At 49.4% G+C, this 16,884-nt stretch overlaps 1 protein-coding gene across 1 annotated transcript in view; it reads right to left on the reverse strand.

The window, feature by feature from the left end:
- The window catches only part of Ergic1 (endoplasmic reticulum-golgi intermediate compartment 1), a 77,471-nt gene that overhangs the window by 60,138 nt on the left and 449 nt on the right, over positions 1-16,884 (reverse strand). The window lies entirely within an intron of this gene.

Genomic DNA, 16,884 nt, shown 5'->3' on the forward strand with positions numbered 1-16,884 from the left:
GTCTGTGTCCTTGGACATCTGGGTTGTTTTCCTCTTTCGGTCATTATAGATAAATTTCCCTGAATGTTTACGTTCATAGCCCTGTGGGGCCGTAAGCAGATCTTTGTGATTTGAGATTGGGTGGAACTGTTTTTTAGAGACACCTTAAACTCCAGGAATGAAAGAGTTGATGAATCAGGCTTTATCAAAACTAAAAACTTCTCTTTGAAGAAGAGATGTGCTTAAAAAGAACACAGATGAACCACAGGGTGGGGAAAATAAAAAAAATTAAAAAAAAAAAAAAGGTCTGATTAAAGACGAAAGTCCAGGCTAAAGAACTCTCAAAACACAGTATCTGAAAGTGGTGCAGTGAACACTGAGCAAAGGATTTATTTGATCTAACACTTCCTCAGAGACCAATGGATGTCAAACACCACCTGAAGGGATGCCACCATTAAAGTCACTTGGGAGAACCCAAACGGGAACCACAGGGAGAGATCACGGCTCATGATAGCTGGAGCCGTGGACCAACTAAGAACACTTATGCACTCCTATTGAGGACATAAAGCTGTGTGGCCATTTGGGAAGAATTCAGCACGAGCTTAGGAAGTTAAACAACTATCGTTTTCCTGTCGCTATAACAAAATACTGGGTAATTTATAAAAAGAGATTTATTGGAGCACAGAAGTCCATCCATGACGGAGTGGCCACATCTGGTCCACTTCTGGCGGGCCTTGTGCTAGATCGCAACACCGTAGAGACGTGGCAAGAAGTTTCCAGGTAGAAGAAGCATGTGTGCGAGAGAGATAGATGGAAAGGTGCCGAATTCCTTTAGGCTCACGTGCTCTCTTGGTCACTAATATAGTCCCTTAAGACCTTAACTAATCCCATGAAGCCAGCCTGAGCCTCGAGACCTCAGGGAGTCGCAGAGGAGCCACTGCAGAAAACACTCAGTGAAGATGAAGTGGAGAGCCCTGACCACCTGCCAATCTTCCTGACACCTGTGCACTGACACACTGAGCCATGGTACAGTCAGGCTGTATTAGAACCACAGCACACACTCACTGTGTGTGCCAAGGAGACGTGAAGAGCTACACATACCCAGGGTGTGTACATGAACACTCGGGGAGCTTTACTTCTACTGGCCAAAAGAGGAAAACAACAGAGATGTCCACCATAAAGTGGGATGCTGTGTGGACAGGTACACGCGGTCGATTCTAAGGATGCTGAGTAAAGGTGCCTCCGTTCTATGGGGTGATTTCATCCAGAGTAGATTCTAGAAAATGCAGCTCAGTCTGGAGTCCCAGAAGATTAATGTGGGTGGGGACGAAAGGAGGCTCTGGGGAATGATGGACACGTTCATCATCTAGGCTGTGATGATGTCATGGTATACACATATCAATAAATAGGTGACACTTAGCTGTGTGTCATGTACAGACCAATATATTTAATAACAGCCATAATTATAATGTGTCAAATAATGTAATATAATACAGGCCCTCCAAACAACATCCCCCCAAATCGAGGCCATGCTGAACCAACATGCTAGGCCACCAGCTACGTGGAATAGTTATTTTGAATCTCTTTTTACAATATCTACTTCTAGGTGACCAAACAATTGACACAGGCAACATTATGTCTTACAGAAGGATTTCCAGCAGTAAATGCAGACTGAGGAGGGTCACAAGACTCAGCCTGTGCCAGCTCTCCCATCCAAGGGATGCCATGGTGGGCAGAAACCTTAAACAGACAGGCCAGGTCACTATGCCATCACTGCACACCTCAGGCACACCAACGCAACTGCACAGCACCACCAGAAATGCTTCTTGCCAAGAGACTGACCTTAGACCCCAAGGCTCCCGAGCTCACCAGTTACAGAGGACTCAGAAAACCATAGCTGTGTTGTACGGAAATCTACAGAACAAGTGACTCAATCTCCTTCAAAAATGGGGGTGCCGGGAGAGGAAAGGAGGTGGCCAGTGTCCTTCCTGATCCCTTGCCTCCTTAATTTTTTTGAGACACAGCCTATTGCTGAAGCTGGAGCTTACCCACTTGGCTAGCAGGGCTGGCCAGTGAGGCCCAGGGATCCTCTTAGCTTTACCTGTGCTGGCATTACAGTAGGTGCTGCTAAGCAGTTACAGGACGCTGGGTACCCAAACTCAGGGCTGCACGCTTGCATGACAGGCACCCTACCCACTAGGCCAGCCACCCAGCCAATGACATTTTGTATGAAGTACTGTCGGCCAATGAGCTTTAGATCTTAGCATCGAAGAGTCAGGTGTTCCTGGTGCTACCTACTCTAGCCTCATCCCCACCCTCCCATTTCAGATATAGATTGGAAGCAGCTTTCTGGGGACCACAAGGGAAACAGTTAGCTAACAGCAGAGACAAAGATGTTGGCATTCTTGGGGCAAACCCTGAAAATGCCTCTACCTTCAGACTTCATGTCACACTGGAAAAGCCAAACATATTCAACCACTTTCATTTGGGTTTTCTGTTACTTCCGCCAAGATCATTCCTTACAGATAAAATGTAAAAGGCGCAGAAGTAAGAAGCTTTAATTTCTTACTGTGCATCAGTGGGAGAACCTGGGCACTTGTCCCCCACCCCCCCTGCACTGTGGGAAACACAATATAGGTACCTGAAACCAGATACCCTTTTCCTAAGTACATCTATGAGAAATTTAATTTATAAGGCACTCACAGGAAGACGTCAGCAGCGATGAACAGGATAATTATAACATTATACTGTAATAAAATTGCCATTGTCACTACTCATGCGTTTCAGGACCATTATTAAGAAAAATAAAGGTTAATGGAAACAAGCCCCGTGATACCGTGACAACGGGCCTGATGACCGGGATGATCAGTAGGTGACTAGGCCAGTCATATACACAAGGTGAATGCTCTAGACAAAGGGATATTCATATTTTGGGGTGATAGATCTCATTACGTTACTTAGGACATGTTTAAAACATATGAGCCACAACTAGAATTTTCCACTCAGTATTTCTGAACTAATAATGACCTTTTGTAAACAAAATTTCCTGTATCTGGAGTGTTCCGCTCACTCATCGGTGTGGCTTACTCCTTCACTTATGCCTGTGTTCAAATGCCACCTTCTGGGAAGTCCACCGCTCTGCGTCACTCCGCTCTGTTCTTTTCTTCACTCTCTGCTCGCAGTTACATATACACGTGTTCTTGTGTACTGCCTGACTGCAGCGCTGGGCTGCACTGTGAGAGCCAGCACAGAACAGGTCTGAGAGACAACTGCAAGGTGGGTGGAAGGATGGTGGGCCAGGCTCTCCCTCAGGATCCTCCAGGCGACCATCAGATTCTCAGTGCCTGGATTGATTAGAGAATGATGCATGCAGGGTGGGCTGGGGCAGGGTCCAGCATGCACCTGTTTCTAATGTCAAGTATCTTTCATAAGACATTTAGCCTGACCTACCTGAGTCACCCGGAGTCAACAGAGGGATGTGAAAGGGTATAGAGTCCCACCTCCTGGGCCAGGTACTACTTGGATACCTGATTGTTTCTATCCTGCTGAATCCTGCCCACCGCCCAGGGAATACCCAGGGAACATTAACGAATGCAGAAAGCAGGGTTCAGAAAAGCCAAATCACTTGCCCACACTCACAGAATCATAAAAAGACAGAACTGGGGTTAGAGCCTGGTGGAAGGCCAAAGGAGGTCACCTGATGAGCTTCCTTAACCACTCCCAAACTCCATTTTCACCCTCAAGGACCTTTGCTGCCCATGCTCAGCACTGTCCTCCTGTACTCTTATAGGACCCTGTGCAAACAGAAGGCTGTGGGCATTTGGTGGGTGACGAAGGAGAAAGGGTGTACTAGAGCCATGGAACTGCAATGCTGTGCTGCCTGGGGACCCTGGCAACACACAGCTGGCAAGGGGCCCGGACCCCCACCTGTCTCCCAGCCTGCAACAGCCAGATTAGCTCAGACTCTGGAAGCAGAAAGGCACCTGGGGTTTGGCCAGGACTCAGGTTTCCTGCTAGCGAACAGGAACCCCTGAAGTGTTTCCAACTCACTGAAACAGGATGCGCTGCCTACCCCACCCCCCGGACAGAGGCTATAAATGGAAATGTATTCTTAGAGGGGCAGAACATGAGCGGGGGCTTTCAAAAGTGACCCATCACGGGGTAAAAATACAGGCAGCATTTAAATGCTGAGTGGCAAGGGCTATTCCTGGACTGGATTCTCATGCTTGTGGCTCCCCGCCAGAGGCAGCCTTCCAACAGGTTTAAAAGCAATAAACAGGGATGGGAGGTTGGGGAGGGGGTGTCAGTGTTTCTCACTCAGGAGGGCACGGGGGAGGGTACTACGCAGAGATAGCTGCGGAAGGTGCCCTTGAGTGGAGTCTAAATGTCCTCTGGGCCTGTTGTTGGGCTTAGTGTTGCTGAGAGCCGAGAACACCTGTGGGTAGCATTCTTTGACCTTGGAAAGTAACTGGAGGTCGAGTTCTGGCTAGGACTAGGGTAAAAGGACCAGATGAAGGTTTTAGCTGGGAAGGTGAATGACATCTACTGAGCCTGGGTCCTAATTTCATATTGCCTCATCTGATCTTCAAAACTGGGTGGGAATTCAAGGCACAAAAATTAGATTTGTCCTCATTTTTATAATACAGGTAAGGTTCAGAAAACCTGGAGAAGCAATGGCTCAGATGGAGACCCTAATTCTAGAAAGACAAATAGAAATATGCCTGGAGAAAAGAGTGGGAAGAGCCAAGAGCACAGGGCAGTTCCTACAAGGCTCATGGCCACCAAAGCTCAAGGTCACTCAGTGAGCTGGTGCCGAGGTGGGACCTCCATCTGGTCAGCCTTTGCAGCTGAGGTGATGGTACTGTGGCCTGGCAGGCAACTGTGAACTTGAGAGTGTAAAATCTGACCATCACATTACAGTAAGGACAGTTCTTCTGTGGTGGGTCATGGAGAAGAAATGAAAGGGCCTGCAGCAGGCCTGGCTACAGGTTATTAGAGAGCTGTTATTATACGAGGTCGCCTGGTACTGTCAGTTTCCTCTAACAGGCTGGTTATTAACGAGGAAATGAAGATGGCCAGGCTCTGTCTCAGGGGGCCTGGTTGGCCAGTCCTATCATCCTCGACGTCTCTCTGCCCATGGTGCCACCAATACCTTTGTCTCCAGAAGAGCCCGTGTCCAGGCTGAGTGTCAGCTTGGGCCTTTCTGTACTTGCGCTCTCTGTGAAGGTCACCTGTTCTCCCTCCTATCCACCCTGCCACCATTCTCCCACATTATTGAGTAGCTGCTACAGGCCAGGCATGAGGCTAAGTGCTGCAAATACAGCAATGTCACATGCTCCGGTGGGCACGACAACAATTAGTGAATGAATGTCTGTCAGCACTGGTGACCATCTGAAGAAAAAGGATGGCGATGCCTGAAGTAGGAGGGGAGGGGAGGGGCGCCTGGGAAGAGTGACCTGAGAAACAGCCAAACAACACAGGCCCAAATGGAACGAGACAACAGCCAGGTGGCTAGCTAAGGAGAACATTCTAGCAGCAAGGACAGCAGGCGTAAAGGCTACTGGGCAGACTGATGTCCAAGGGGGTTCTTCAAATCTCAGCTCACACATCCCGCTTCCAGCTGAGGTCAGCTGAACCACCTATCCTTGTGACGTATTGCAGCCCCGTCATCCACTTTCGCCATGTTGTCATTAAGCCCATGGGTGCTGTGTTCAGCACAGCCTACGCTGTCTCATTTACACTAGGCGTATCTTGTCATCAAAGCTATGGATTGTCTAAGGACGGGGAGCTCTTTCCACATCCTGGGATCTCCAGTGTTTGCCCCAGCAGTCTTGAGGTGGGACTATCATCTTGAAGCAACCAAAGGCCCACTGAGCCACCAGCCATGAGTGTTGGAGCTACACAATGTGACCCCTGAGAGAGCCAGGCCATTTTCTGCACCACTGATAGTGGCAGTCGCAGTGACCACAGCCTGTACTCGCCTCCACCGCTCCAAGCTCTGGCTCTAAGGAAACTCACATGGGAAAACAGAGACCTAGCGTCAATTCCCCAGAAAGACACTTATAGGTGGGAGCAATCTTCCTTCTAGAAACATCAAGGCAACCAGTCCTCATCTATCTTCAAAGTAGAGGATTCGGAATAAGGCTCTGCAAGTTGTAGGAATGGAGGAAATGGACCAGGCAGCCCCACAATGGTTGGAGAGGCCACAGAAAGAACTGGCTCATGGGTAGAACAAATGGCCCTAAAATTGCCAGATCTGGGAAACCTAGAGATCTCGGGGTCTTATGTGACATTACCAGTTTGAAAAAGGTTGCCAACGGCTGTGTTACTATAATAAAAAGACATGCCAAGCAAATATCTATGCATCAGATTTGGCCTGAGGACAACCAATCAGCTTGTGAGCTCAGCTTCTACTCTTGACAATGAAATACACTTATACCAGAATAGACAGCAAGAGGGCAGAGGCTTGAGTTCAATGGGGACTTGGAATCCAAGAATTGCCCTACGGCTCAGAGAAGTTTCCATGAAAGGGATCAGGCCTACACATTCCAAGTCCATGCTGAGGCTCAGCCCCTGACCCTGTGTGTGCATGCTGAGATGGATTAGTAATGTCTGCCAAGACACACGCATGGGGATGTGATCTACATATTCCAGATAGTCATTGAAGCTGACTCAATACAAGCAGTCCTACATACATTTGTTGATTATTTAATTTTGTTTTTGAGGCAGAACTCATTATCTGCTCCCAAATTTAGGCTGGTCTTAAACTCTCCATCCTCCTGCTTGCGCTTCCCCTGTGTTGGGATTAGAGCTGTGTGTGATCATACTTGACTCAGACCCATTTATGGGAGGGGACCTATGTCCAGAAAGCTCTCCCAAGTCCCAGAGTCACAAAAACTAGAGTGTCATCTGCGGCTTTTCCAGGGATATGGAATGCATGAGACCCTTGCTATAAAGGGGTCATGCATAGCCTTTGGGTGACCTGTGCTGGGTTAGCCCTCTGAGTGTAGCAGGTGACCTCTGTCTGGGGATGCTGACAAGGGAATCTAGTGAGGACTCATTACCTGCCACTCAATTTTTCTATGAACCTAAACTGCTCTCCAGCAGGGCCTGTTTTAGGGGTTAATGATGTAGAATGGTCACAGAACTTTGATCTAGCCTATGAGGCCCTGGGTTTAATCCCCACCACAGCGACCTCTGAAAGAATTTCGTTGTAAGAGGACAAGTCCACAATGTGCATGCTGGTTCTCAGGCTGCCAGGTACTCTTCCTGCACCCATAACATAGGCCCCATGGCTCTGCAGAGGATAGGGTTTCCCCAGTGGGATAAGCTGACAGGCTGAGGCTTGTCTCGGCCAGCTCTCCTTCCAGGCCTGCTCTGTGGTGTCATCTGAAACTCAGTTCAGCGGCGTGTGCTGTGTCGGGGCTGGAGGGAGACAGGCATTGGGTACCGCATGGCTGGCCTAAGGGACAGGGCTATGGCAGGGGAAGGGCTGAGTGAAGGATGGAGGAGGGGGGTGATACTGTGCTCTAGGAGCCCCACTCCCCAGGACAGCATGTGCTGGCATTGGGAGCAGGGGAGAGGTTGGCCCCCCCTCCTGCCGGGGCATTGCAAAATACAAGCTGAGTTGAATCAATGTCTTTTGGAAAAGTACATTTTGCTCAAGAGCCAAGTTAAACTGGAGCTTGGACAGCCAGCATGTTGAAGTCTCGGGCATGACTCATCCATGGGAGGGGCAGGCTGAGCCAGAGGTGGACCACGAGCACTCAATGGGCCCAGGCACTCTGTGTACCAGGCCGCTCACTTAGCCAGATCCAGGCCCACAACTGGGGGCAGCTTGTGTGTGTAGGTGGCAGGAGCCAATGGCTTCGTCAAGGCTCAGACACTCCTCTCTGTTTAGAAAAGAAGTTGTCTCTAAGAAGTCATGGGTAAAATGAATCTCTAAAGAATTAAATTTTCTTACTGGCTTAGAGATGACTCCTGCCTGAGATGAGTCTGGGGAATTAGGGACAGATGGGTAGTGCTAGCGCCAGAACTCTCCTGGAATGTTGCTCACGTGGAATCAGTGGCTCTGTAGTCTTTGTGGACCAGCTTCTGACACTCAATGACGTGTACTGAAGCATCCTCCTCGTCTTCTCCCACCTTTACAACTCACTGCTTTTCAGTGCCAAATAATATTCCACTGTCTGGACATAACCATGTGCCTGGTTTTCAAATCCTGGTGGATGGACCTTCAAGGTCCAGCGTTCCACCACCCTGTGCCTTGGCTGAGTGACTTAGAAACACTTTCCTCTGTAACTCTGGGATTCTTCAAAGGGGGCAGAAGACGCTGACTCATGGGAAAGAGGATGAAATGTGGAGACACCTGTACAAGTTCACAGCCCAGAGCAAGCATGGGGCAGCTGTTGGCTGTCATGACCATCATCACCGCTGCTGTGACTGTGGCTACACCAGGCGCCTTGTATATGCCTTCTCTCTTCCACAGAGCAGCACTGGGGAAAATCAAGGCAACCCGGGCTTTGAGTTCAAATCCCGACTCTACTAAGGCACATCTATTTCTCTGGGCCTCCGTTTACCCCCTCCCCAAATGAGGATGACATATCTCTCTTGATAAGAACAAAGTGAGCTTATTAACCGGTACACCAAACCTGTGGCACCCAGGAAGCACTACAGAAGGTGTGGCATCCCCCGCAAACTGTATGGCTGGAGAAGGGAATCAAAGTATATGAGAGGATAGAGAAAGAAGGCCAGCCCTGTTGTCTGCCTCTCGGTTGAGGAGCCCTTTTTGGGGTTAGGATTAAAAGCCAGAACTAACATATATATATGTCTTGAAAGCAGAGGGACGTAGTGGCTTGAATTGAAGACACCGCAGCAGATGGCCAAGGCCAGGCAGCGGTTCTGCCACTTCCCGGGGAAAGTTGCAGAGCAGTTCCAAATGCCTTGATGGTGTCCCACACAGACCGTGGGACTGACCGGCTGACCTGCCCTGGGTGCTCTCGTGAGGCATCCTTGGCTTCATGTAGCCTGGATGTGCCACTGAGGGGGGCCGTCCCACTTTGTACTTCGTGACTGGTGGCATCTCTTTACTAACTACGCAGCCCCAATGACCCTGGGAAGACTGGGCTATCAGGACCCAGTTTCCCCAGTGAGGGTAACTGTCACCCAAAGTGGCATTGCCAGGAAACACTTGAGCACAGCTGAGACCTAAACCCTCCATGTCAGAGCCCCACAGCACAGCCTGGGGCCAAAGCCAGTCTGCGCCCTCCCTGGATGGCTTCCCAACACACTGCACGGGCATTGCCACCTTCCATCCTTTGTCCACATGCCCAATCCCTTCACTGATCATTTCTGCAAACTCTTCCCCTGCAGGTGATCCGACAGGAGCCACCAAAGGCAGTGCCTGAGGCCTGGAGCTGGAATCGGGAAGAGCTCCACGGTGAATGTACCGTGAGAGAGGCACAGGCTGGAGAGCGGGCCACAGCGCACCTGCAGCCAGCCTTACCGGGTTCCAGTCCCAGCTCCAGCTCATGCTAGCTGTGACCCTAGAGAACTTACTTCACTGTCCTGTGCCTCAGTTTCTCCAGTTGGCTGTCTGTCTGTCTGGATTGCTGAGAAAGCTTCTATACTAGTACACAAGAGTGCTTAGCCATAGTGCCTGTCCCTAACTGAATACAAGGCGGGGGACATGGAGCATTTCCAAAGGAGGGTGTCCTGTCCCACCAGTTCCTTGGACGGCTGCCTCAATCAAGAACCGGTGTCCAAGGAAGCAGAAAATGAGAACCTCCAAGGGCAGGTTGTATTTCCAGAGGGTCCACAACCAGACAGAAGCCAAGGAGCCCAGGCACCTCAAGACTCCTCAGAGGCCGCAGGTAACTCCCGCATGCCCGTCTCCCCTACTTCTCCACACTCCTTGCCGCTTCCCAGCCAGCCTTTCCTTCTCAGCATTGCTCCTCAACAGCACAGAGCTGAAGTTCCAGATCCCAGAAAGACTGAGCACCCTGACAAAAGTTAACTGGATGCAACAAAGCAAACAAGCAGGCGTGTCCATACACGTGAGCACGTGCACATTCACTTGTTCAAATGAAGGGTCTGTTAAGGACTCGTAAATAAGGAGCCCAAACCCCTGTAAGTCATGGCTGGGATCCCAAACATCTCCGGACTTGGCTCTGCTTGGCTTGGGTGGAAACAGGCAGAGGAATGTGGGGAGAGGTCTGTTTTTTAAGAGAAAAGATGGGTGTATGTTATTCTCTGGGTGTTTTTATTCTCCCCCCCCCCCCTTTTTTTTTTGAGACAGGGTTTCTTTGTATAAGCTTGGCTGTCCTGGAACTTGCTCTGTAGACCAGGCTGGCCTTGAGCTCAACATCCACCTGTCTCTGCCTCCCAAACGCTGGGATTAAAGGCCTATACCACCACTGCCCAGGTCTCTGGGTGACTTTATGTGTCCAATATATTCTATGAATTTTTTAAAAAGTTGGACCACCACAAAGGATGTCAGATACTATGATGACACCAATAACAAAGAATGAATTCCTTAGATAGCTACTTGGATGACCCCCACAGGTCAGGAAGGTGAAAGAAATCCTAAGCTCAGACACTCAGAAAGAGTGATTTCATGCACGTGACGTGCAGGACAAAAGACACTAACACAGGGAGGAGGTTAGGAGGTGATTTTTCTGCTGCAGGGGTGTGAAGGAGCCTGGAGGGGCAGGGGATCATGCCAGTGACCAGAGTACCAGCCACTGACCTGTATCTGTGAGCTTTCTGATGTTTTTTTAAAAAAAAATTTTAATCATTTAAAAAGAAAAAGACAGATAATCATCAGCCAGCCCTGGACTCCTCTGCCCGGCTTAGGGTCAGGCTAGAGATCAGGCAGTTTCTTTCTTCACTAGCTTCCTGCTAGATCCATCCCCTCACACACATGCTGACCACACCACCTGTGGGAACAACCAGAACAAACAGCCACAGCAGGTGCTTGGAAGTCCCCAGAGGCCCAAGAAAATGGGCAGAAGTCAGCATGACCCAGGTTCTGGAATCTGACCAGTTGCTTCATGGGCTAGGTAAAGTAATGTCCCTCTCTGAGACCCGGTGGCCTGATACACAAATGTGGATGGGATTAATGAGGCAGAGCACAGCACACAGTAGGTATTTTTTTAAATGGATCTTGTTAATGTGATGCTAACTTAAACCCTCTGAAAGGAGGCTTTCCCAAACACAAGTTGTGATGATTAGTCGGGTCAGAGATCAAGTTGGTAGATTACAACTGGCAGGAAAACAAAACAAAACAAAACTAAACCAAACAAAAGAGGAAAGAAAGCTTCTCACCGTGGGAGAAGCTCTGCCACGTTCATGTTTAAGGGTTTGGTGTCATTTTGTTTGTTTTGGCTTTTTTAGATAGAATGTGTGGCCCAGGCCATCCTCAAACTTTTATCATCTTGTCTCAGCCTCCCAAGTACCAGGATTCCAGGTGTGGTGATACACAACTGTCACACAGATGGCATCAATATGCCAAAATCCAGTTCTCAGAACTAAGCAGGAACAAATAATGCTATACTGGAAAAATAACCCCCACACTTCCTAGAAGAACACATATCTAACTTTCGGCTTTTTAAGAAATTCTATGAAATTGTGGAAGGTCAACTGTCTAGAGGAAGTGGCTTCAGACTGGACCTCCAACAACCACCAGCATTGGATTCCTGGCAGAGGCAGGCCACACGAAAACCACAGTCTGTATGTAGCCTGACAGCAAAGACTGCTGTGCCCATGGCCAAGAGCTCTTGCTTTCCTGTCCCTCGGGAAAAGTGGGTGGATCTGGAGAGCACGTGTGCCGAAGGTGGTGTTAGGTAGACGCCTAGAAAAAAACAGCAAATGCTTCCCATTTCTCTCTCAAATGTCCTGACACGTTTAGAAGAAAAGCTCATCCGGTGGCAGCAGGATCTCAAGCATGTTAGCCAAGTGCTCTATCACCAGCCCCACTTTTGTATTTTGAATGTGTATCGTGTTCGAGCGTTCCTGTGTTTCTGTGAATGTGGTGAGTATCAAGCTGAATACGGGCGCGTGCAGAGGTCAGAAGAAGATATCGGCATCTTGCTCTATCACTCTTCATTTTATTTCCCTCAACAGGGTCTCTCACTAAATCTGGAGACAGGCTGGTGGCCAATGAGCTGCAGAGATCCTCCTGTCTCTGAGCCCTACCCCAACCCTGTCCTGGAGTTACAGGCTCATCCACACTCAGCTTTTCATGTGGGTGGCAAGCATTTGAGTTCCAACCCTCATACCCACGTAGCAAGTGCTCTTACCTACTAGGCCACTTTCCCAGTCCTGAGTGTGCATCTTTAAAATATATTACTGTATCCTTGTAGAATGAAGAAAATACTCTCTTATTATAGTGCTTGGGGTGGAACCCAAGACCTCACACACACCAGGCAAGCCCTCTACCACAGAGCGAGCTCCAGCCCCACCTTTCATAAAGACAAGCACGCTGATACACTATCTTCTCCTCAAGCCTCCTCGTTGCCCACTTACGGATGCCTGGGATTCACTGGCGATGACTGTTTTCCATTTGTGGGGATGAGATCAATGTTTGCCTTTGAAAAATCCATCCATTCAAGCTTTTAAAACTGAGTCCACTTAAGTAAAATATGCTGTGTGCACAGGGTGGTGGATGTGTGACTGACACAGCAAACACTGTGACGGTGCCAAGAGCTGCTATGTGGAAAGCGCTGGAAAGGATCTCAGGACAAATCCCTTCTCCTAGCTTGGAGTCAGGGTGGCAACAGCAAGGGGCACATTCCCCTATCAGGAAAAGTTACTCCTGGCAAGAATGAAGATATTCTAAAGAGACACCTGTGTCCCTCTCTTTGACTCTCAGAATACTGAGTCCGTGTAGCCCAAGGAATCAGAATTTCCCCTCACAATCTCATGCTGGAGAAGGAAACGGCCTGGAGAGCCCAGTGCCAGCCAAAAAGACATTCCACAAAGTCCTGACTTGTCTACCACTTAGGAGACACTGCAGCCTAGGGAAAAAAGGGTAGGACCACGCCTTGCTGGTGACTCCGGCCTTCTATTCCCATCAGGAGCCCACAAGAGGGGTCACTGGATCTCTTATTGGTTCTCTCTCACAGTGTGGCCACACTGAACTCCATGGGGACTATTGAGAGCAGTGGTCAAGCCTGGTTGTCAGCTGCTGCCAAGGCCCAGACTCTGACTCTAGCTCAGATAACAAGGCCAGACAACCTGCTGGGGAAAATTCTACATGGAAACAATTTTACAGTTGGAAAGCCTCTACCTTCCCAAAGCCACCGCCATCCTCCATCAGGCCTTTCTCCAAAAATGTGTGGCTGTCCCAGGCATCCTAGAGGACTGGCTTTAGAACTTCCTCAGAAACCCCAAGGATGTTCAGGTGTGTTGTATATAATGCGCAGAGAACACATGTATCCTTCTATACACTTCAAATCACTTCTCATGAACTTACCCAAGACAGCATATTGTCAGTGAATATGGCAAACGGCATTGTTCAGAGAACAAGAGCAAGAGAGGAAAGTCTGTACACAGGAGAGGCAGACATGTTTTTTCTGATTATTTCCCGTGGTTGTTTGAATCTGTGAGTGTAGTGCCTGCAGGTTCGGAGGATCCAGTGTAAGCATGACAGGCCTTGAACTTGTATTCCTCTTGCCTCAGCCTCCAAAATAGGTGAGATGACCAGCCTATACCATTAGGCTCCTCATATTTTTTTTTCTCTCCTGTTCTTCGTTTTCCTTCCCTTTGTGGAAAGGAAAAACAAAAACAAAAACAAACAAAAAAACCTCAGCATAAACTTTCCACTTCAGACTACCTCTGTCTCCAGAGGATAACCATGACTACAGGCTCCCACCAACCTTTCACCCATGGTGCGACGCTACCATCTCATGTAACTAAAATTCTCAACCCTAAGATGCTAACCTTGGCATGTCCCATCAACGAGGCTGCCCACTTTCTCAGGGTTTTGCTAACTTTCCCATTCTCGTCCTTTTGCTGCGCTCGGGTACCACGCTGCATTTAGCTGTTGTGACCAGTCCTCAACTTTCTGAGGCAGGAAATAAAGACAGGGAAAATTATAGAGAACTGAGGAAAAAGAGCCCCTCACACTGGAGTCTCACAGATAGGTAGGTAGGTAGGTAGATAGATAGATAGACTTATAATAAGTGATAGATGACTGTAAGTATGATAGCTATTTTATAGTTTAACTATATATAGATATGTTGTTAAAATGGCAATGAATCAGGCATAGGGGCTGAATGTGTATGCCCTTGGGTAGGGCCTCATTCCCTCCCACATATCTTTATGGCTCCCATAAACGAAGACTATTAACATTGCTTACAGTGAAGATCCCCTACCTGCCTGTGACCTACCCTAGCACGTGTGACCTGCCGGGTACCGTCGGGAACCACCCAGAGGTCTCATTAGGTTCTTAGCAATCCTTTGAAGACAACATCTTTTAAACCCAACAAAATCTCTCTCTCTTTTTTTTTTATAATTTATTTTTATTTTATGTACATTAGTGTTTTGCCTACATGTGTGTCTGTTAGATCTCCTGGAACTGGAGTTACAGGAAGCCTTGAGCTGCCTTGTGGGTGCTGGAGATTGAACTCAGGTCCTCTAGAAGAGCAGCAAGTAAGTGCTTTTAACTGCTGAGCCATCTCTCCAGGCCCGCCACCACCACCGATATCTTACACCTCTATCTTGTTCATTGTGAGGACAAAGACAGACCCAGGCTCTCCAGTGTCTTACTTTCTTCTCTATCGCCTCTCCTACCCTTAGCACTTGAGCCAAAAACTTAAAATCTCACCTAATAAACTCGGACTCTGCTTCATGTTGGCTCATCATGAAATTCTTCTCTGCCATGAAGCTGGGAATCATGGGGTTTTCTGAGTGGAGGAGGTCTCGGAAGAGAACCGCCCAGACTGCTACTGCCTCAGTCTACAGAGTGCAGCTGTGGCTCTGTCCCTTTCCCCGATGACACTTCTTTGTTTTACTGTTGAAGGGCACTTGCTGGTTAGTTTCTGGAATGTCCCCAGCTTGGGGTTGTTGGATGATGTCAGGTACGAGTTTTATCTTAGTTCACTTTTTGTGGCTCTAACAGGATTAGGTAACTTCTGGAAAGAGCTTGTACCTGCTCCATGGTTCTGAAGCCTTGGGTATTTGAAGAGCATGGAATTGGTGCTGGGTGTGTCCCTGTGCTGCCTTAGCTCAAAGGCAGAAGAAAGAGAGGAAGGGGCTTAGAGTAATCTCCATTCTGCCCTCTGGAGATGGAGCTCAGCTGTGGAGCTCACAGGCAGAGGTTCTGTGTTCCACCCCAGGCGCTGCACACACAAGTAAATGCCTTGAAAGGTCATCACAAAGTGACCCCTCAAAGGCGACCAGCCACATCCAGGCATCAGCTGAATCTACAACATGGAGCAAATGAGAAGAGCCCTCCCTCCCCTGCCAGCTGTCCGACCCTCCTTGTGACACACCTTGTAGCTCCCACTGTTTGGAAGCCCAGTGCCTGGGACTGTGCCTGGATGCCGCAGGAGCCCCAAGCATTCCTCAAACAATCCAAGAAACCAAGTGATAGATTCAGGGGATATGGCTGAGCAGAAGGTGGGCAGCAAGTCAGTTCCCTGTGCAAGACGGCTCCAGCGCCAGACCCATGACCTCCAGCAAACCCTCCTGCCCGCTGGAGGAAAACAGAAAGGGAGGGTGAGCCTAATTTTGCCCTGGAATGTGGCCTTTTTCAGTCAGCTGGAGACGGTGATAAGGAAGTGACCATGGGAACCGTGGGAATGGGGGAGGCAGACCCCATTCACGCAAAGCAGGAGGCGTTAGCCTGGTGGAATGTGGAGGGCGCCAGGAAGCAGAATTCCTGAATGACTGGCTAGGGCTGGGCCTCAGGACCTCCATCCCCCAGGGAACCTGTGCGGCCAAAGGCAGTGTCTCATCAAAACAGGAAGATCATAGAGGAAAAATGCACATGTAAGTGGACTGGTATTTACAGGGATCGGCCCCGCTGTGACCCCAGCAGGGGGACGGAGGGGATGCAGGGCACAGAGGGGAACTTAGCTGCCTAGGTGCCAATCACAACCCGATTTTTCTGGTGTGATGTGTGACTAGGAGGCCTGCTGACACAGAGCCTTCCATGTAAGCCATGTACTGTCTCCCAGCTCTTGCAACCCAGGAAGCTATAAGGGAGAGAATATGGATAAGAGGATCACAGGGAGGCTCCCTGGGTGTGCCTCCGGGCTGCCGACCAAGGCCTGGAGGGCCTCAGGCACAGCAAGGTGCCTCTGTGGGGGCTTTGGCACCAAATGCCTAGCCTACGGAGGCTTCCACTCTTGGACAGTAGGGACTGCTGCTTCTGTGTTTACAGGGTGCTAAAAATACTAAGATAACACACTTCCGGCCAGTGCACACGTGGCCCGGTCACGGTGAACAGCCATTCCTGCTTCTGGGCTGGGTTGACACTGTCACACCTCGAGACCCCAGAATACTCAGCTGAGATGCCTCCAGCCCCCCTGTCCTGAGATTCTGGGATACCTAGTCCTGCTCCCTGTGACTCTTCTTGAACCCCTTCTTCCAGGATCCTGTTCTGCCTCAGAGGATGCTACAGGAGGCTGGCTGCTGCTCTTCTCCCCTATTCTGGTCCTGAGGAGGAACACAGAGCAGTTCACGTGTGCTATCATGTTTTGCCCTCACGTGAGGCAAAAGACACCGGTTTTTAGACCATTGTAATAGATAGGAAAGCAATTCCATAGGGCTCGAAGGGCCTACCCAACTTGCCACAGCCAGGAGGGGTGGAGCCCAGGTTGTGACCATTGTGACCATTCCCTGCTACACACAAGTCTGGCCAAGAGTTCAAGACTCACGGGGGGGGGGGGGGGGGGGGGGGGG

Source organism: Psammomys obesus, unplaced genomic scaffold (assembly GCF_907164565.1).
Source record: "Psammomys obesus unplaced genomic scaffold, mPsaObe1.curated_primary_1811, whole genome shotgun sequence".
NCBI lineage: Eukaryota > Metazoa > Chordata > Mammalia > Rodentia > Muridae > Psammomys > Psammomys obesus.